This window comes from Rousettus aegyptiacus, unplaced genomic scaffold (genome assembly GCF_014176215.1).
Source record: "Rousettus aegyptiacus isolate mRouAeg1 unplaced genomic scaffold, mRouAeg1.p scaffold_m13_p_2, whole genome shotgun sequence".
Lineage (NCBI taxonomy): Eukaryota > Metazoa > Chordata > Mammalia > Chiroptera > Pteropodidae > Rousettus > Rousettus aegyptiacus.
Window position 1 is genome coordinate 72,225,885 of NW_023416295.1, and position 23,203 is coordinate 72,249,087.

Below are 23,203 nucleotides of genomic sequence, written 5' to 3' on the forward strand. Positions count from 1 at the left end.
AAAGAAATTGATTCAAGTGGACAGTAGATTGAGTCAATTTACCTGCAACCCTGAATTACTTAAGAGATACTTCAGAATGATCATATTCCTGGCCCAACATTGTCCTGGGACAGGTCCTCCTATTTTATGGTTCATGTTCTGAAAGTACACAGTCATCTTTCTGCTCTGAGACTACATCATACTCTCAAGACAAGTCTTGAAACCCATTTTACTGGCTTTGAAATTGCCTCTATTCATGTTGGAGTCTAGTTTCATTACTGCCTGTGCTTGCACTTGTTAGAATATGATTACTAAAGAAAAAAAAAGGTTTTATAAAGGATGAGTAATCGGGGTAGAGGACAAGGGCAAAAAGTTTTAGCTCCCTTAAGAGAGTTCATTTGGGAAAGAAGTGTAATCGAAGCCTTTTTAAAAGGAATAAAGCTTGCAGCTGAAATATAATCTCAAAGAAATTTGACTTAGACTTTTTTCTTTTAAAAATAGTTCAACCACAATACTAATTTTTTTTTCTTTAAGTTGAATGTTTCCAACTAAAGTTTCACACTTTGTACAATGTTAAAAGAATCACTTTCTGCCCAAATTCATTCTTTAGTTAATTTCTTTTTATAACTGCAATGGTCAACATATTATATATATGTACAATTCTCAGAATTTGTAACTTTTATTTGTGGAGTAAATTTTGATATTGCTCTGAAAAAAATTCTGTATTTTACAGGTAAACCATGAAGAAAAGATTTATTTTAAATTATAGTCAAGTATAGAATCTAAATTTGAAACAGATGTTTCTATACTTTCATTAGAAATGCAAAAATTTGATCAAATACATTAATCCCAGCAATTCAAGAATGGATTAATAAAAAACAAATAAACATTTCTCATTATAAGAATACTCACTAAGAAAAAAAGTCTCTTCAATAAATAGTGTTGAAAACTGAATAACTACACGCAGAAAAATAAAATTGGATTCCTATTTATACCACTCATAAAAAGTAAGTCAAAATGAATAAAAGACAAACAGAAGACCTGAAACCATAAAACTTCAAAAAGAAAACAAAACAAAAAATCTCATTGAGATTAGTCTGGGCAGTGATTTCCTATACATGACATCAAAAACACAAGCAACAAAAGCAAGAATAAATAAGTAGGACTATATCAAATTTAAAAGCTTCTGCACAACAACAACAACAAATAATCAAGTTATTAAAAAGGCAACCTTCAGAATGAGATAAATATTCACAAGCCATATATCTGATAAAGGGTTGATATCCATAATATATAAATAATTCATATAACTCAATTGTAAAAACAAAACAAACAAACAAAAAACCTTATAAAAAATGAGCAGAAGATCTCAATAGACATTTTTCTAAAAAAAAAAAACAGACATGCAAATGGCCAATTGGTACATAAAATGGTGTTGGGCATCACTAATCACAAGGAAATACAAATCAAAACCACCAGGTATCACCTCATACCTATTAGAATGGTTACCACCAAAAAGATAAGAGATAATATGTATTGGCAAAGATGTGGAGAAAATGGAATTCTCATGCACTGTTGATGGGAATGTAAATTGGTGCAGCCACTATGAAAAACAGTATGGAAATTCCCCCCAAAATAAAAAGAAAGGTACCATATGATCCAGCAATCCCACTTCTGAGTATATATCTGAAGAAAATGAAATCATTATCTTAGAGAGATATCTGCACTTTAATGTTTATAGCAACATTATCGATGACAGGCAAGACATAGAAATAATGTTAGTATCTACTAATGAATGAATAAAGAAAATATGATATATATATATCATATTTATATATATGTAGGTAAACACAATGGATTATTATTATATATTGCGTATATATATATGTATATATATATGTAGGTAAACACAATGGATTATTATTCAGCCACCAGAAAGCAGGATATCCTGTCATTACCAACAACTTGAGGCAACCTCGAGGGCATATGCTAAGTGAAATAAGTCAGAGAAAGAAAGACAAATGCTACATAATGCCACTTACATGTGGAATCTAAAAAAAGCCAAATTCAGAAAGAGTCCAGTGGTGGTTACCAAAGACTGGGGTTTGAGGGGTATGGGAAGATATTAGTGAAAAAAGAACAAACTTCCAGTAATAATATGAACAAGGTTTGGGGTTCTATGTACAGCATTGTGATTATAGCTAATAATACTGTATTATATACTTAAAAGTTGCTGAGATGGTAGATTTAAATGTTTTCACTACAAAAAAGAAATGGTAATTATGTGATAGGGTAGAAGTGTTAGGTAATGTTATGGTGCCAATCATTTTGTAATATGTAAATGTATTGAATCAACACGTATATCTTAAAGTAACACAATGTTAGATGTTAATAATATCTCAATAAATCTGAAAAAAACATAAACATATGTCATCATGTCAGCAAATAAAAGAAACCATGAGTACATGATAGACAATATTCTTGAAAAAATTGCCAAGAAAAATAGAAAAATGTAAGTTTTCTGAACACTGTCATATTTATTTTAAATCAATATCAATATCAAGTATAAAGATGTTTCCATTAAGTTAAATACAAAACATTGGTATCTGCTTCCACAACACTACAAATTCTACCAGGTCTAGACAAATAGGCAAATAAAAAGAGTACCATGAATATATGATCATTTTATATATGATAAATATGACTCAAATCAGTCTGGAAGAGAGGTTTTTCAATAAAGAGTATTGTTACAATTGATTATCTGTTAATCGATCATTACTTATTAATGTGTATGTGTGCAACTAGAGTCTCTTTTTAGACCTATATTTGAATATGAATTCAAAATAGATTTAATATCCAAATATTAAAAGAAATAAAAAATATCAATTAGAACAAAATATATTACTTTAAAATATCCTTATGATGAGGAACACAAATCTGAGCAAGACTCAGAATCAAGGAGACATAAAAAATGCCTACATGTTTTTAATAATCCATACGACAAAAGATATCCATACACAAAAGATACAAATCACAGACAGGGGCAAAATATTTAAAATGAATATAACAGAAAATCTCCTCAATCTATAGTTGTTAAGTAGAGCCCTGATAAATCAAGAAAGAAATAGTGAGCATCACTTTGAACAGGTAGGAAAGGCTATGGACAGAAATTTCATAGAAAAAGAATTCCAAATGATCGATAAACACATAAAATTCACCTGTTGTTAAATAAATAAAAATTAAACATTTTTTTTTTTTTTTTTTTACTGCTCAGGCTTGCAAAATCTAAAAGGAAAAAAAAAAAAATGATGACATCCAGTGTAGAAGTACTTGAGAAATGGTTTCACTCTCCTACATTGTTACACAGACTATAAATTGATGCAAACTTTTTGGAGGTTAGCAGTGCTGTCTAAAATGTGTACACAGTCTTATCTCATAATCCAAAGTAAAAGAGATATAAATCGAAGATCAAAAACTATTGCAGAAATAGGTAGACATGTCTTTTGGAAAAATAGACATGTCTATTGTATAAAAAACAGAACTTCAAGTACAAGGATTCTGAAAATATACACAGGTCAATTTAACACCAACTGAAAAGTAAACTGCTTATTTCATTTTTCTTTTTTTTACATATTTTGGCTCAATACATAGTATGGTTTTTACACCCTTGATGGGGAAAAAATACGATTAGCTCTATCACCAGGGAAGGACTTCATAGGAGCCAAGCAAGGGAACCTAGGACATAAAATAACAAGGTCATGGTACTATAAAGAGGATACAACATTTTAATTTGCAAATGAAAGTGAGCAACTATGTGGGACCACCCAAAACTGGATAATGGTTAAAAGTCAGGACAGAATCAGAAAAGACAACAATGATAACAATAGCAACAGTAAAAGGGGGTTGTAGTTTGATATAATCCCTCATATGTGTGCCTAGTAACACTTGGATAATTACACGCCAATCTCCCTCCTCCCCCAAAATCTCATCACTGTTCAATGAAAATTAATCCACGATAGTAGATTCTCATTGCTCTGTTTGTTCTAACTACAAGTGTCATTGCTAGGACTTGTTTGAGGACTCAGAGCAAGGAAGAGTTTCACCTTTCACACTATGTTTGGGAGATGCACTGAGATGACTAACTCCCTACCAAGAAGGGCAATATGTCCCAAGAGTTGACAGCCTAGTCTTCAGACAATGAGGAAGCCAGGGCCATGTGAAGTAGAGTTGTAAAGAAATACAGTTTATTGGATAGAATTTTCTCAAAAATATGAAATTTTTGTTAACTTTTGCTTTCTTGTTTTGGACTTCCTGATTTTAAAAGATCAGCTTATAAATCAGAAAAAAAAAATCTTCTGTATTTTTACAGTAAAACATAAGCTATCAAGTGCATTTTATGCTTTTGACATGCCACTTTGAGCCATTCCCCAGACTTATTTGGAACAAGCTGTACCGTCATTTATTTCTGCTTCTAGAAGTATTTTGGAGGGCAGGTATGAAAACATCGACTTAGATGGCTGTTCACAGCATGAGAAACATTGTAGTGTTTCACCCCTACACATTTTCTCTACCTGTCTTTCTTAAAACATCGTGTTAGTCAGCATTTACCTTCTTCAGGAACTCATGATGACTTTTCTTTCATTTGTATTAATTCTGAAGAAATCTGACTCCCCTATCCAATGTAAATTGACTTTTCATTACTCTCTAGCACAAACCATGTTTCTTTGAGACCCATCTCCTCATGCACACATATATTTCATGGTGCTATAGCTCTCTTGCGACACTGACCTGCTGCTCACCTCTCTTCTCTTATCACGTTACCCAGCAAGTCTGCTCTACCCATTGAGATCCAATTCAAATCACCTTTCTCTGTAAGATATCCTCATCAGCCATGTCAGTGCAGAAAATTATACTGTACTCTGAAGCAATAATATCCCCAATTAGCATAAATTTAATATTTGATTATTAATTTTTTTGAAGTAGAATTCTTGCTTTGACTGAATTATCTGATGCAATTATTATTATCTTTACCATGATTATTATCTTTGTAATACTTATAAGTCATTCCATGTTACATACAATTATCCTTCAATAGTCCCCGTGTAATGCTTACCAAAATCTTTATTATCGGATAGTTGATCTTATATCCAAATAATCACTTTAAAAGCAACAATATTTACCATGGGAATATCACTCTATTAGAGATGTTTTAATAATCTTTTTTTCTGTATTGATTATCACCTTCCATTTTTCACACTGGTCAATAAAAAAAAATTGCTTGGAAAGAAAATAACAACCACAAACTTCAAACAACAGATGTTAACCATGTACAGGTGGCTGAATAGCTCGTGGGACAGCATATTAGATTTGAGGCTTTTCACCTCGTGGTAATCAGTCTGGATTTGCCCACGGTTGACAGGTCTCCCTACAGCTGTTAGAGGGATGCCAGGTATAATAATCTCTCATTACCAGCATGGTGGGCAGGTGTTTACATCACAGTAAGCACCCCTGTGGCTACTTTTAGGGGCAGCAGAGGCCCAGGTTCCTGGAAGGTACAGCTATCTGTCAAGAGTAATGTGAGTTGCTATGCCCATTGGCTGCAGCATTCTAAAATTGTACCAGAAATGTTATAAAGTGGGCAGTGACACCTCACTCTGACTTACTAAAATGTGATAAATGGCACATTTAGAAATAATCTGGTACATTCTGAGACATCAAAATCAACTCCAATTTATGCCCATTATTCTCTGAATGAAATGGCTTTTTTAGAAGACTAATTTTGAATTTACATGAGCCATCTTGTTAATAATACTTAAGATGTGCTGTTTACTTTTCCTGGTTATATCTGCTTTACAATGAAAGGCTGTTTTACGAACTGCCATTTGGGAATATTTTGTAAACTTAAAATCACAAAGCAGGGAATGCCAATATGGTAAACTCCTTTATTAACCACGTAGATTAAAGCTTCTTAAAATTCAGTCTCTCACTAATAGCAGCCTCCTAAGAAATGTCCATTAAACGAATGTATGAATACATCTGATTTATTTTTTAAATAAGACGATTGGGCTTGATGTCTTATATGCTTTTCTGCTCTCAAATGTTGTCTACAAACGCTCAAAAAAAAGAACCTTCCTAGAATGTAAAAACAAGATTATTCATGGTGATTCACACTGCTTCTAAAATGAGTAGTTTTTCAAAGAAGAAAGATAATAAGGTTTTGTCTTCTTCCTCCAGAACTATTTTGTATCACTGTCTCCTTTATAGTCCTCTGAATTTACAGTTCTTGAATGTAAGGCTCATGAGTGTGGCTCTCTCAGATACAATTCTATCCTTAACTAATGAAACACATAAAGTGGGGGCTACCCACAAAGTAACAGAATGAGTAGCAGCCTGAGAAAAAAGATAATATGTGTAAAACAAATTTTTTTCTGGTTGTCTGGCAATTAACATCTACATATCAAATATAAAATTAAAGAAATACTAAGTAATCATATTTCTTGTACAGATATTGCAAGTCCCCCCGTTAAGTCCCTCAATAGTTAAGCTGCCTAATGAATTTAAATATCCTCAACCATGCCTCTATCCTTCTGCTCCCACGCCAGTATATAGAATCTAACTGGGCATAAGGGGGACAATCAAGAAGAAATTGTTGACTTTCTACACTCTCAACTTCAGAAGTGGTCATTAGATTTTCAGTCAGAGATGAGGAGACCACAGCTGGATCTTGGCTGAACCCCAGATTTTCCAAGATTCTAATGCCAAAACAGTATTCAGTGAGAGGATCATTGTGCAAACCTGATATGTGTCTTCTGGAGTTGGGTTCACATACAGGTAGAATCTCATATTTTATGTCTGTTTCCCTCCTAGGAAGTACTGAGGGAGGTTGTTAGAACAGGGCACACTAGTTGAGCAATAAGAAACGAATATTTCATAAGTCTGGGAAGAAAGTATCAACAACTGTCCACTGCATCCAAGACTCCTGGTGCCTTCGAAGAGCAAAAGAGAGAAGCTCAGCAGTTCGGTGACATCGCTCTAAGAAAATGTACCCAAAAGAGATGCATTAATGAGGGCTTTCTTCACATTACTAAAAGGTAGCGCATTATAGGAGGCTTTTTTGCCTATTTTTTCATCTTAATCTCCAATGCCAGAGGAGCTATGCTTAGGAGATGAGAAGTATAATCAAATTATTTCTTATCCCCATTGGACCTAGTTCAAGTATTAGCTGAGAGGAGAAGAGATGGCAATGAAACTTTAAGTAGTTCTGACTTGATCATTTTAATAGCTGAAAATAACCAGAAAACTATAGGATCTATCCAGAATGTCATAAAGATTCAGGAAAGAGAAATTCATAAGAGCTTGTGTGAAGGCAAAAATTATTGCGAAAAAAAAAAAAACTTTTATATTTGTAGCCTGCTGAATTCCAATTGTTCTGTAACTCAGTTGCACATGCATGGAGTAAGGGGAAGGTGATGTGGGGGTACAATGCTAATAGTGGGGAAAAGAGTGGATTTCAAAAGTATGCATGCATGCATCAGAACATCACTCAAACTATGGTATATAAACCAGCAGCATCAGCCTAACCTGGGAACTTGCTGAAAATTCAGAGAATTTTGGACTCTTGTGCGCATACCTTCTTCACACACCAAAACAGAACTTCTCAGGAGTTAGTGTGCATAAGAATCATATGGAGAGTTTGATAAAACAGGTTTCTTGGCCACTCCAGAATTTCTGCATTAGTAGATCTGGGGTGGACCCAGAGAGTCTGCATTTGTAATAAGCTCTCAGGATATGTCAATATTTTGACAAGAGCTAAAAACTGGTACTTATCTATTTGTTTGATTTCCTTAATTATTAGTAATTATCTGCATAAGAGAGAGGTAAAGAGGGATCGCTCTTCACCCCCTTCCAATCATCATATCCACTTTTGCATGCAGGAAAGAGTTGCTTTTCTCCCTTATATTATAGAAATGTTAAAGAGCTCAGGAAGGATATCTAGTTAAATGTGAAAACAAACAAAATATAAGTAAAAACAAACAGTAACAAAAGGCAGATCCGTTCTTTTTTTCATTCTTCTCTTCTCTTATTAGACTTCAGTGTGTGCAGTGCATTTCCCAGCATTTCTTGTTGCAATAAGCCTCTGAATATATTCTATTAACACCTCTCTTTTTTCCTTTATGAAATGTAAAGAAAAAAAGTAATTGAGAAATATCTTATAGATCTGAACAAATTACATAAAATCTGCTACATAATTTGCAAAAGTCCCAGTTCTATTTGTTTTATGCAAATATAAAACTTACAGATTTTTCATTAGGCTAGAGAACAAAAACCCATGACAAATCATTATACCATGCCTCTGTTATGAAAAGCTAACATCCACAAAGAAAGTTAACTGCCATTTCCTTTTTGCTATGGGGAAATGTTAAGAGACCCTTTGATGAGATGTTGGGGAGGTATCTGAGATAAAAGATTAAACATAGAATTTTGCAGTGCCTACTCTTACCCCAACAGTTTCATCTGGGATTCCTCCTGGGAATTAGCTAATGTTTTCTCTGCTCACAGCAGGAAAACTGCAGAAGCTGAGGGCTGGAAGGCATTGTAAAAGTCAGTCGCAGCAGCTTCTTTTCCCCATGGCTATCATCACCATTAGCAGTAGTTGAGGATTTCACCACACTGCAGTTTGAACTCTTTGAAATAAAGTTCACAAATCAACATACTAATCCACAGCATAAACCTATAATTAGATGCCGATTCCAAATAGCATATTAGATGGAAATCAGAACAAAACTGTTGGGAAATGATCAGTCCCCTGACATTTATTTTCTATATGATACTTATGACATCTAAATTTTTGACATAGAAGAAAGAATCCTTTAAAAAATTTTTTTTATTTCGCTTATGGTGAATATTTGTAATTTGTGCTTAGAACTAGTGGGTGTTCCACAACTGGTTGTTGAGCCAACTTGCTATGTCTCCTTCTTTGCCTTCACTTATAAAAGTTATTTGTCCTTAAATAAAATGTCCAGGCTGGTGTCCAATAATAGCAGTTTTTTGATCCTAAATATTTTATAATGGCCAGTATAATCTATCCTACTTATGTGGTCTCTACCAGTGAGCCTTTTATTTACTTTGCCTCATTTCCACTGACCTTCGAATTATTTTTTCAACATGCCAATCACAATCCATCCTTAAAGGCTTTGCACACATTGTTCTGTGTGCCTGAACATGGAACCACTCAACACTTTTTCATTGCCAGAACAGATCATGAAGGAATGTACAAAAGGACCAGGGATATTGCAGACAAACTAAAACTTTATTTGTCATTTTTATGTGTCTATTAATTTTAAACTTTTCTGGAGGTTTTTGGGCACTGTGAAGGAAGTATAGAGTACCTGTCAGGCAGCTGACTAAGGAGAATGCCTGGAGCAGTGTGTGACTTGCCTGTGTGAGGAAAAGAGAGAAGAGCTTTTCTGGTTCTGAGGTTGAAACAGCCTGGGCAGCCAGGCGCTTGGCCAGGCTCTCAGCCAGTTTTACATGCATCACCCTGCACCTCCGCCTCTGCCACCCCGCCTCTCCCTGCTGCTTCCAGGTACTCTTGTGATGTCCTCATAAGTCTGGAGTTCTTACAAGTAGTCAAGAAACTGAATTCCCCTCTGACCACAAACTTGTACTTTCTACCCCTCTATTGTAGAAAATTGTTTTTAACTAAATCAAATTTCACCTCATTTTATCTTTTAAATTTTATAATCTTGCTCTATTTTCCCAGGTTATCAGATTCTCTACCTTTCCTGAACCTCAAATTTAAATAATTTAATGATGCATTCATTGAATTCAGAGTAGTATAGTATATTTCTTCTGCCCCCAAGCTAATAACCTTAACTGATTTAAATCTTATACATCAATTTTTCTACCTTCCAGGTACATCTTTTCTGATAAATAGGTGAAATATTTTTATTCATTTATTTTTACTTTATATTTGTAGATATTCCTTTAAACATTCACTTCATTTAAAATTAATATCACCTATTGATAAGCGAGTGACCTTATTTTTCAATTTTTACTTATATTAAGAAAATCTGACGAGTTTCCTCAATTGCTGTTCTGAAAAGAAAAAGGGGGAAAAAAGTGCTTAATTTTCAGTTTGCTTGATCTTTCATTGTTTCAGTGTTGCTTCTTGCTTTCATTAACTATTAACTACATTCTTTTTTTAAATAAGAATATTTTTTGTGTTTAAATAATGAACATAATGCATTTTATTACAAAAAATTATAAATTCAGATATTCGAAACGATTCATTTTTATATAACATATATTATTAAGTAACTACGATGTGCCAAGTATTTTTCTACATGGTAAGGTATAAACCCTGACCAGATATATAATGGGCTAACTCCAAAGGAACTTGCTTTTTGTTTCTTTTTCATTAGTAGTAATTTGTATCTTCTCTTTTTCACTTGATTAGCATAACTACAAGTTTATCGATTTATTTATCTTTTCAAAGCAAGTTTTGGTTTAATTGATTTTCTCTCGATTTTTTAAAATTTTATTTGTGATTTCATTGATTTCTACTCTAATTTTCATTATTTATTTTCTTCTATTTAAATTTAATTTGCTCTTCTTTTTTCTGGATTTCTAAGATGAAAATTTAGATTATTGATTTTACATCTTTCTTAATTTTTAATTCACACCTTTAATAAAAATGCATTTACCATAAATTCCCCTTTAAGCACTGCTTTAGCTGCATCCCAGAAATTTAGACAAGTTGTATTTTCATTTTCATTTAAAATATTTTTAAAATTCTCTTAAGACTTCTTTGACATGTGCTATGTGCAAGCATGTCATTTGATCTCAAAATATATGGAGATTTCCACCTATTTTTCTGTTATCAATTTCTAGTTTAATTTCATTGTGTTCTGAGACCATACTTTTTATGATTTTAAATTTATTAAGGTGTTTTTGTGGCCAAGAAGGTGGTCCATCTTGATGAATGTTCCAGATGCGCTGGAGAATATATACATAAGAGAGAAAGAAAAAGAGAGAGGGAGAGAATTGATATCTTATGAAATATTCTATAAATGTCAATTGTATCAAGTTGGTTATTGGGCCTGTTCGACTTAACCACATTCTTAATATTTTCTATATGCTGAATTTGTCAATTACTGATAGGGCAGGTATTGAAATTTCCAACCATTGTAGTGCATTGTTATCTTGTAGAAATGACCCCTTTATCATTTATAAATTGTCCCTTTTTAGGAAATTTACCTTCTGTTGAGAGAAATAAATGATGATCAGAGAAAAACATATATCAAAATAACAGAGTTAATGGCAGTCAACACAGTAACCCAGGATAATGTGGCAATGGGCAGGAGGTGCAAGAGAGATAAAGGATGATTGGAAAGGGTGGTAAGGAGAGGTCTCCTGTGGGATGACGATTGAATGAGAAGGAGCCCTTTTATGAAGATGTGGGGAAAAATATCTCTGACACAATAAAGAGAAAGTAAAGACTTTGAAAGAGAAACAAACTTTGTGAATTCAAACAACAGAAAAAGAGAAATTCTATGTATAGAAAGTTTTATAAGCATAAAAATTTGTGATGGGAGTATATGGCAATTTTTGTTTCTTTCAAGCCACAGAAATACACCTTGGCTAAACTAAATAGAAAATATATTTATTAGATATGGGAAGCTCAGAAAAGTGAAAGAATAAGTAAAGAGAAGGCTGGGAACCTTCTCTTATTAGATATGGGAAGCTCAGAAAAGTGAAAGAATAAGAAAGAGAAGGCTGGGAACCCTGGTGGTTCAGTAGGTCTGTGTAGCAGGAACAGAAGCAGCTCTTCTCATTTGGACCCAACGGCGTAAAATATTCACTATATATAATAAATTAACTTCTTTCCTCTGAATCTAGAATGTATATGGTACTAGTTATGTACTATGCTTAGAAGACTTTAGAAAGTATTTAAATCAGTTTCTGTAAGACTAATTCTATTGAGGATACTTGGTTGAGAAAAGATGGCAGGTGTGACACAAAATAATTGTTTTTAGCCACATAGCTCAAGATTCCCTTTCCTAAGATTTGGCTCAGAGAGAGCAAAATATCAAAATGTTATTCTACTATGACTTTGAAGACTAGAGAAAAGTAGTTTTACTCTAAGAAAATTGAGCTTATCTAATAAAAAAGAGAAAGGAAATGGATTCATTTGGGGCAACAAAATCAACACATATTCATATATACATTTGACAGTTTTCCTGCATTTAGATACAGATTAAAGTTCATTAATTGAATATTTCACAAAAGAACAAATCTTTATTATTGGATTTTCATATACATTCTAATATTTTGAAATCACACACACAAAAAAACTTGTCAATGAGTATATGTTTTATCTAAGTCTATGAATGTAGCCTTAATTATTTCCTAATGAATGATTGATACTGGATATGTGCGTTCTGAGCATTGGTTTGTCCTCTAGAATTCAGTCTTACCAGACAAGGAAAAAACTACTTGTTTCCCCACAAACTCCTCCTTTATCTATGTATATTTGATAAGTGTCCATTGTTTTATTTAAAGTAAAGGAAATTTAATTTGCAGTTTATAATTTGAACTAATTTAACAGTTCATTTCATACAATTTGCCTTTTTTTAGAATAAATTTTCTATCGATGTCTATTATCAGTTTTTCAATTAAGATCATAATCTTTTTATTGCCTTTTAAACAATAGACCTTATTTTTTAGAAAAGTTTAGATTTGAGAAAAATTGAGGCAATAGTACAGTTTCCACCCACACTTAGTTTTTTATATTACTAATATCTTACATTACTCTGTTACATTTGTCACAACTGAAGAAATATAGATATGTAATTATTATTAACTCAAGTTCATAGTTTATTCAAATTCCTTAAGCTTTTACTTAATGACCTTTTTTTTATATTTCAGTATCTCATCCAGGATACCACACTACACTTAGTTGTCATGTCTCTTCAGGCCTTTCTTGGCTATGGCACATTCTGATTTTCCTTGTTTTTTTGATAACCTTAAGAGTTTTGAAGAGTACTAGTCAAATATTTATTTTGTGAGATTCCCTTTTGTTGCAAGTTGATGTTTTCTTATGATTAAACACTAGCAGTTTTCTCCACTGTTAAGTTATTCTCTCCTCATTTTTGTTTTTTAAAGAAATATTTAATATCCATATTATATACCTATATATTTTTATTTTTTATTCGTTGGCAAAAATTGCTCATTTGCTGTTTTTAAAATTGTATTATAATATTTTTATGGAATAAAAGTTGTTCTAAATATTTGAATAGTCCTTCAATTTGATTTTTAAGTATGACTTAATTTTATGTTCATATTTTTTTAGTAATTTTATTTGTTTCTTTATCTAATCTATTGGTTTTAATTATATTTGAAATATATATGTTCTCTAAGTACCGTCTTCTTTCATGGATGTCCTTAAGTTTCATATTTATCCACTGATGTCATGAGTTTTTGAGACCTAACTTTAGCTATACATTTTATGACTTTCCCTAAGTTTTCTCCATTAAATTTAGGAACCCTCACCCTGTATTCTGGGTGGTACCTACAATTTCTGGAGTACTTAATCAAATCAATATTATGTTTAAAAGTTATTCATTAATTCGTCATTCCTTCTGAACTCTAAATCCTAAGAAAGCAAAGTACAAGTCTTATTCATTGTGTACGCTGCATGATGCATAAAATAGTGAAGAAATTCCATAAATACTTACTGAAGTGGGTCATTTTCTTGTCCTTTACTCCTTCTTGTCTCTCATTTTTTTAAAAAAATGACTCCCCATTGCCAACAGAATATGTTAAAACACGTTAGCCAAATCTTCTTTAACTGGTCCAAATACAACATTCTAATTATTTTTTCTACTATTTTACACTATGTGCATAATCTACAATGGGCTATTTGCACGTCCCAAAACATATAATTTTTATACTCTCCTCTCGGTCTTTGCCTGGTTAGTGTGAATATTATAAATCTGTCAGGAATCAATTTACAAGTTTCAAGAATTTATAAAATTTCATTCTTTTGGGCCTAGAATTCTTTCTTTGGAGTCAGGCAAGGAAAAATGACTCTAATTTAATAGGGAAAAGGAAACTCTTTAGGCCAAATAAAATATTTATATATTTATAAAATTTTATTACAACTTTATTTATAATAAAGTAATTAACAAAAAAAAAACAGAGAGATCAATATAAAGCTAAAATGCTTAATATTATGAATTTAGATAGGTTTTACACTTGGTAAAGCTTTATTTTAACATTCTAATTTTTTTTTCTAAGAACATCAACCAAAGTTAATTTGCTTTCCCCTCTGTTTTAGAACTCTGAGCAGCCCACGAGATCCTTTAAATTGGCACTTACAACTACATTTTCACCATTGTTCTCTTTTCTACTCAGAACCTAGGTTATACTCTCTTGATCTCATTCTCGCTTCTCTTTCCTGCGTTCATATTAAAGCATTAGATGTAAATTATTTTTTAAAAAATTGTAAATCTCTAAAAATATTTTTGTGGAAAACAATTGTCCTTCCTCTCCTTCCTACCTCATCCTACTCTCCAGATGCAACCACATTTAATCCCCTTTTAGTATTTTTTTTTTTTTTTTATTTCTTCATCCATGACAGAATGCTCTGGATAGAAACATGACTTTCTAGGCTCTAGGGCATAGAACTGCCCACAATACTGTCCTTGGCAAGTGAAGAGTCCACCAAGAGGCACAGACACTTTCATCTTCTGGAAGTAGGCTGTCCATTAATACACAAGAAAAAAAGTCACTTTAAGAAGCCAATATTGGAATCTTGTGATCAGGTGGTGCTTATACAGGGACTAAATGGGTTTGTTACAGAGCAACTCGATGGCCAGCTGGTTTTTAATCAGTCGCCTTTAAATGTTAATATCAGTAAGTTTTAAATAAGGCACTTTCTATTCTTCTTGATATTTATCAACCTTTCTGCTTGTTTTCTAGAATCATGTGGGGAAAAGGTGCTAGAAGTTTTTACTGAGAAGGCAAAGTTGCACTTAGAGTTTCAGTTTCCAACAGTAGTCCCCAATTTTCCCATCTCTAATGCCTGCCTGATACAGCAGGCCAGAAGTTCCTCTAAGTTAGTTTCATAAAGAGAAATAAAGTCAGTTTGGAAGGGTATGGAACAAAAATTGGGAGCCCAACCACTACTTTATAGGTCCATTCTATTTCCTAGTTTTCAGCTCTTGACTTATTTTTACCTTCTGTAGTACCGGGTATTCCTGAGTCTTTAATACCTAAACCTTAAATGGATTCAAAAACAGAAATCAGTTATCTCTTCATTGATACGTCTCCTGTAAGCACTTGGGTTAAACTCTCTGCTAAGTCATTTATCATTCTTCCATTTGCTTTCTATGTATAGTGCAAATTACAGAGTGCTCCTTGTTTTATAAAAGCTAAAACTTCTGTTTCTTATTTTTTGTGTAATGTATAGGGAAGTGTTTCTGGAGAAAAGAGGTGTGGCACAGTGTGATGATGTCATTAATAAGAAGAAATACATATTTTGTTTCTATTTCTGTTTCTGGTACAGAGCTCCTAAAACTTAGAATTTCTTAAGTGATTAGAGCATAAAGGTGTCTTTTATGAATGAGGTGACTTTTGGAAAGCACTAAGGATGAGGGCTGGTTTCCAAAGCACTGACCACTCGATTAGAGGGTTGGAACTTTCAGTCCCAACCCCCTGATACCTCAGGGAAGGGAGAAGGGCCAGAGACTGAATCAATCACTAATGGCCAATGATTTAATAAATTATGCCTACATAATGAAGTCTCCAAAAAAACTCAAAAGAAGAGGTTGGAAAGCTTCCAGATTGGTAAATATGTGGAGATTAGTGTGCTTGGAGAGGGCATGGAATCTCTGTGTCCTTTCCCACATACTTTGCCCTATGAGCCTCTTCCATCTGGCTGCTCCTGAGTTGTATCCTTTCATAGTAAACAATGTTCTAGTAAGTAACTTGTTTCTGAGTTCTGTGAGCTGATCTAGCAAATTAATCAAACCCAAGGAAGGGGTCAATGGAACCTCCAATTGATAGCTAGTTTATCAGAAGCCCAGGTGACAACTTGGACTTGTGATTGGCATCAGAAGTGGTGGAGCAGGCATTACTGGAGGACTGAGTCCTTAACCTGTGGGAATCAGCTGGTGTCCAGGAACTTCTTGGTGGAGCGGGAAACTTCCCTCCATCCTTTGGAACTGGTGGCCAGATCTCTTTACGTAGCTTATATATAGTCATCTTGAACTCACAAGTTGGCATAGTAATGTTTAAACATGAAGATGCTAACTCCAAGATACCCATCTAGACATTGTAGACATAATACCTCAGTATATTAGTCATGTGGTTATCAGAAGCCCTAAAATTCATCCAATATTTTCATGGCCACAAGACTGCAATAAGAATACAAAATGAGAAACGAAAAGAAAATTAAATTTTCCTTTTTTCTGCTTCTCTTTTACGGTTCTTGCTAAATAATGCTGGATATAGATTTTTAAAATGGGGTTGAATTTATAAAGATAAATAAAGTCATGATTGAAACTCATATGATATCATATTGGTAAAAATGTTTTACTCCATTTAGTTATGGTTTTATAAATCACATTGTCTCTACCCATCATGCTAGTAGGAATTATGAGTTCAATAAAGTTTTCTTAGGTTTTCCAAGACTATTTGGTCTCTATAATTTCTATAATTTCTATTGCTCTGGGACCCCTAGGGAGAACTCAACCACTGATGGAGGAGAGACTCCAGGGATTATTAACAATGTAGTCATAATAACGTCTACTCATTAAGCTGTAAAAAAAAAAAAGAAAGATGCTTATAGAAAAATAACAAGAAATAAGGATAAAAAACATTAAATATTAAATAAAATGTTTTATTTTATTATGTGTAAAAAGACTTGGAGAAAATATATCAACAGGCTAGGTAGTAATTATACTTCGGTGACTCCAAATAATTTTTCATCATCCCATTTTTATGTATTTTTGAAATCATATTTAATGAATATGTATGACTTAACATGTGCATTCTTTTTATATAAGGGCTTACAAAAAAAGAAGTGACTCAAAAATGATTTCCCATCTGCTTTTCCTCCTAATGCCTCAGTTGAATTAATGTTTTGCTCCTTTTAAAATTTACAAAATTTGTTTTGATACAGCTTCTATGTCACTTATCACATACTGCTTTGTATTTTAATTAGCTGGGTTCTTTTTTCCTTTCTCACTTAAGAGTCAGCATTTAGTAGTGTATCTTAGCTACAATTTCCATGGTGCCAAGCAAAGTATTTAGCATATAGTGGTGATGAATATATATGCATAAATGAGTGAGCGAATTCACTTCCCAGACTCTCACAGTCATTCTGGTTAGTTGTTAGACATTCAAGGAGCACATCGTCTAATGCTGAATTCTCTCCTAAAACATCATGCTGTGAAAGCTTCCCTTTATGAAACTCACCATATTTGTTATACCCTGAAGACAAGGATTTTTCTTCCCACTTGTTTTTATTAAATGTTTATCCTTTGTTATCCATGTCTGTTGCCATAGTAGCAATCCAAAAACAGAGCTGAGCAAATCATAATAATTTTTACACACATGGACTGGTGACTAGTGGTGGCAATTTACTTATAGTGCTGAATGGATGTTTGGCATGTCCTGGACTGCCTCATTCTTCAAGGCCAGATGCCTCATTGCCTGCATTGAAGATGTTGGCCTTCTAAAGCTAAAATATACAGGTTAAGTAGAAAGATGAATGCAGTATCTACTAAATTCCTGAGTGCATTTGTTTTGATCTTTTTAGGTACCATAATAATTATAGTTTTTTTATTTTTTTATTAGCTTCACAAATTCTTCTCTTTATTTAGACCCTGTGCATATAAAAAGTAGATGCTTCTACATTTCTTAGGAGGAAAATGGTCATGCAGTATTATAACACTCACAGTCCTCTGGTCTGACCTCACATGCCTCTCAAAAGGACTGTACTCTTTATAACCAGATATATATTCACTGTTTTCCTTCAGTTTTCTTGAGAAAGCACTACTGCAACCTTCTTATTATGTTATCTCTGTGATTATTTTTAATGTCTTTCACTCGTATTTTTCTTCTTTCTTGTTCAGCCTATTGAAAATGGGTAATTTTGGAGTTAAGAGTCAAGGATCATAGACTGTCCTGTGATAGAAAGGACCTCAAAGAATATCTGTTGCAATGTTTTCATTTCAGTTGTGTGGAAATAGCAGCATGGTGAGGAAAAATTGACCTTCAAAGGCCACACAGTGAGTGAAATGTATATTGTGTTATCACTAGAATGGCCTGATTTCTAATCCAGAATTTATTCTAGTTACTTCTTATAACCTAACATCAACATGAGTATCAAGGAAAAAAATTGGATCTGTTTTATATAACAATAACAAAACAACAACAACAAAGTAACAACAACAACACCTTCGGTGTTAAAAGAGATCTGAGAGTTTGGAGAAATGTAGAGTGGGTTGGGGCTTGGGAAGAATTATGTCAAATTCTTTACAGTTCCAGAAGGTACAATATTCTCTTGTGGAATTTTGTCACTTCTCGCGAGTCCTTCTTTCTTTTCACTCCTAGTTACTGCCCCTGATCATTTAAGCATCAACTCAAGAATCAATATCTTCTTGTTAGATGAGATGCTTTTGTTGAGCCCCTACATGACCTCTGAGTTAATTTTTCTGTACATTTCTCTATTGTAGCACTTAATTATCATACCATCTTGTTTAGTCATGTTTTCATACATTTACTTTGTCTATTATTTATTGAGAACCTATATGCTCCCTAGAGTTCTAGATTCTGGATATCATACCATAATAATTTTTTTAAAAATCATTGTCCTCAAAGAAAATTTTGTTTAGTTGGAAAGTTCATAACACATTTTTATCAGTTTCTGATGTTAGACTGTGAAATTTTTGAAATCAAGGATTGAGCTTTATGTATTATTATATTCCTGAAGTATAATATAGTGCTTGAAATTTAATAAATATTTATAGAAAGAACCAAAGAATGAATAAATAAGATATAGAATGTAAGTAGCTCAAGATACAGAGAAAAAAATTTCAATACCAGTTAAAGTATTTTTGAATAAATTCTTTGGCCATTGGAGATTATAATTTGGTATTAAAAGTGCAGAAAGAATTAGAAAGAAAATTAAGCAGGAAGAATGAATCCAAGGCAGATGAAAGCATGAACACCAGAAAATGAAGATTTAAATTTAAGTGAGATTCATAGATCTAGATGACACCAGTCCTTGCTGTTGCTGAGACGCAAATAAAAACAATTTGAGAAGAAATTATAATATTTATTTTAGTAATCCATTAACATAAATTATTTCATTTGCAATAACAAAATGCCAAGCTTGTTTAGGGACTACTGAGTAAAAATAAAATATATATTTTTAAGAACAGTATTTCAAGATGTGCCCTGTAACGAGATGTTATGTTTGGCTTTTCTATTTACACATTCACTGAGGGACAGTTTATCCCCATTTGTGTACAAAGATCAGCCTACTGACAGATTATTTCGGTTGGTAGGCATTGTATGTGGACTATTCTTCAAATATTTTGGTATTGATTATTCATTTGCTCTTGCTCCAGATTTATTTTTACCAGTAGTTTAAATTTAGGAGGAAATTGTAGATATAGTCCATGGCCAATAGAAGAACATGAAATCAACTGACCACCCAGGAAAAGAAACTTGACTAGATATTTGATAAGTGGATAGGTATAAAATTATATGAAAATAATAAAGAATTTTAAAAATCAATAGTTTAGTATTAGAGAGCAGAATGCTAATTTTTATTTTTTCCTACTCTTTATCAGAAGAAGAACCTCACTAGGACAAAAAATTCCTCAAATCCTTCTGTAACCAAGGACCACAACTATAGCTAAGATCTTATTGTAACACTGTCTCATTATATGTCCATTCGCTCTTTCCTTTCATAAAAGTCTAGGAATTATTGTAACTGAATGAATTTTTGAAATGAAAGTATCATGTTATTTTATAATGTATTCACAAAATTCTTATAATATGACTAAATTATTACCAGATCTTAAGTTTTAAAATTATACATGCACACATGCGCACCCACAAGTATACACACACACTTACATCAAAAGTAGCCATTGTTAGCGACTCAAATGAAAATTAAGATGACTTGATACGTTAACATGTAACATTTAAAATAATTAAATTATAATCATTTAATGTATTTTCCAAGAAGACGTATCTTTGAGATAGCACACTGGAGCAGTACATAATGCATAAATAATTGAACTGGTCTCCAAACACTCATTTTTGATGAAAAAAAAAAATACTTCAAATGCCTAAGAAAAAAATAAATTTATCTGAATTGTATATCTTTATTAAAAGCCCTCAAACTCAATGCAAATGTCTGATAGTGAAAAGGTGGGATAATTTTTTCTCTCAAAAAAATTAGTTTTAAAAAATAATATAAAACTAATAATTTTAGGACAAAATCCTAGCTTAATGTAGCTTCAATTATGGGAAAGATCTCAAATAACTTTGCCTAGGGTTTTACTCTTTAAATTAATTCTTCTAAGAACAAAACAGCTTGAAGCAGATCCTTAGCCCTAATTAGGAGCAATCCCAATAAACTGGATTTAACAATAAATTTAACATGCTGTTTTAATTCTTTAGTAAGTCTTCTAATAATTGCTACATGAGAATAAATACTGAAATACAATTGGAGTAAAATCTTGGTTATTCAGACTGAGTTTCCTACTCTATAATTTATTTGTGGAAAATTATTAATTCTATAATAATACTCCCTAGTGCTCCCAATTTTTTGAGCCACCTCTGCTTTAGGATGGATGGCTTTGAAAATGAAAATTACTTTGTCTAAGCTCAATGTAATTTCAAAAGAAATCTGAATCTAAAGAAGTCATGTAATATTATTTAAATATCAAACACTAAAACAAATCTTCACAAATTATGGAAAGATAAAAAAAAAATGTTCTTTTCCCAAAGCTTCTTCCCATTACTAACTGCTTCTGTTAGCCATGTTAATATAGACTGGAATAGGGAAATGATCAGAGGTAGTAAATTTTGAGGGAGAATGCTAAGGTAACGAGAATGGAGAAAATGAAGTTAAAGAGATAATAAAATAGATGATGGAGGAAAGTAGAATATAAATCTAGAGATAAATAAATACTGTTGCTCTGTTAATTACCCTTCATAAAATTGAACAGTGTAATAATAGTTATGACATGGAAAACAATGATATGAACCTCTTTTCATCTTCCTTTTTTTTAAAAATCTCGTATCTCACTCTCAACTCTCTTATCTACCAAAATTGCAGATAATTTGGAATTTAGCTTACCTCTTCTATGGCACAGGAATGAATTTTTTTAACAAGGATTCTGTAGGTGACATCTCACAAATAAGTATGTTATCTTCAAGACCATGGGATTATTTCAGTTTTGGGGATACAGCACAGTGCTAGTAAAGCTGAAAATTATAGCTATCACCCATAGATGAGGAAACAGGCAGCAAGACTCATTTATTTATTAAAATTGCCTTTTTTTTTTTTTTTTGTCTCAGACATTTTCTGGATGGTGGAGTAAATAAAGAAATAAAAATAAAATAGAATTCATGCTAACATTTTTCGTTGGGATAGACTAAATAATTCTATAGTAACCCTAACATCTCAAAGTCCTAAAGCAACCAAAGTTTATTTCTCACTCACTTTATGTTCATAGTAGGTAGGGAATCTGTTCTACCCAGTCACTCAGGGATTCAGGTTTATGAAGGTTCCCCTATTTTGTAGTCAAATGATCTAGAATATTTGCTTTTCCTAGGATCTCCATCAGCAGGGGATAAACTTAAAAATCGCAAGTAAATTTTTGTCACTTCAACCTAGTGGTGACATCTAATAATCTTACTGATGCTCTATTGGCTAGACCTGAGCCCTTAGCCACATGGCTTAGCAAGAGGCCTGAGAGAGGCAGTATTCTGTGTGCCTGGAAGTGGAGAAAAACCAGGTAGTTGTACATTTTAGTGTAGAAAACAGATAATAAACTAGTAAGCAAATAAAATAATTTCAGTAATAATAAATATTCTTAAGACCTAGAATAGGATAGTAGTACAGGAAAAAAAAAAAACATACAAGTGAAGGATATTTTAAATAGTTTGGTCAAAAAAGACCCCTGTGAGAAGTGACATTTGATGTAAGATTTAAATGATGACACAGATTAAAACATGCAAAAATCTGTAAATATGTTGCAGCGAATGGGAGAATAGCAGGCAGAGGAAATGTAAGTGCAAATACCTGAGATGAAAATGCATTTGTGTATGAGAGGCAGAAGGGTGATATGCATTGAAAACATGAAAATACAGGTAAAGCGGATGAGGTCAGACTGGTCATTAGGACATCCCATAGGACCATAATAGATAGAAAAAGCAATTTACATATTATTATAAATGTAACCAGAAGTCATTTAAAAATTTTTAATCTTCAAGTGTGCAATATTCTCTAATTTACATTCTGAAAGGATCTTTCTGTTTACCCTTTGGATGTTGAATTGTAGGTAGGCAAGAGTAAAATCAGAGGAACCAACTGCATAATTGTTGCAGCACTCCAAAGGACAAATGATAACTTTCTGAACAAGGAAGGAAACACTAACATTGGAGGAAAAAAGGAAAACTACTATATCCAAGATGTATATGGAGTTATAGTTGATTGAATTTGTTGATGCATTAAATGTGGGAGTGAAGAAATAAAAGATCATCTCCATATTTTGCTCTATGCAACTGAATAAATGCCACTTATTTTATTAGAATGGAGTAAGGTAAGTAGAAATCAAGAATTGTCCTTGAAGGGGTAATAAGTTTTGAAGTATCTATTAAATTTCAAGATGTACTATCTAGAAGTTGATTGGGTATGGAGATCAGCATCAGAGGCCTAGGACACACTCAATTTGTATTAAATAGACTATCAGTAAAGAATAGTCTTAAAGCCAAAGGTCTAGTTAAAATAATATATGAAGAGAAGTAAATGATGATGTATCAGGACTATTGATTGGAGTTTTGCTGGGAATTCTTGGAGTCAGAGATTAGCAACCAACTTTACCACAGATGTTTGCTATATATAACACAAAACAAAAACAAAATTAAAAAAATAATTTGCAACAACACAAAGCAGAGAGAGTCTATGAAT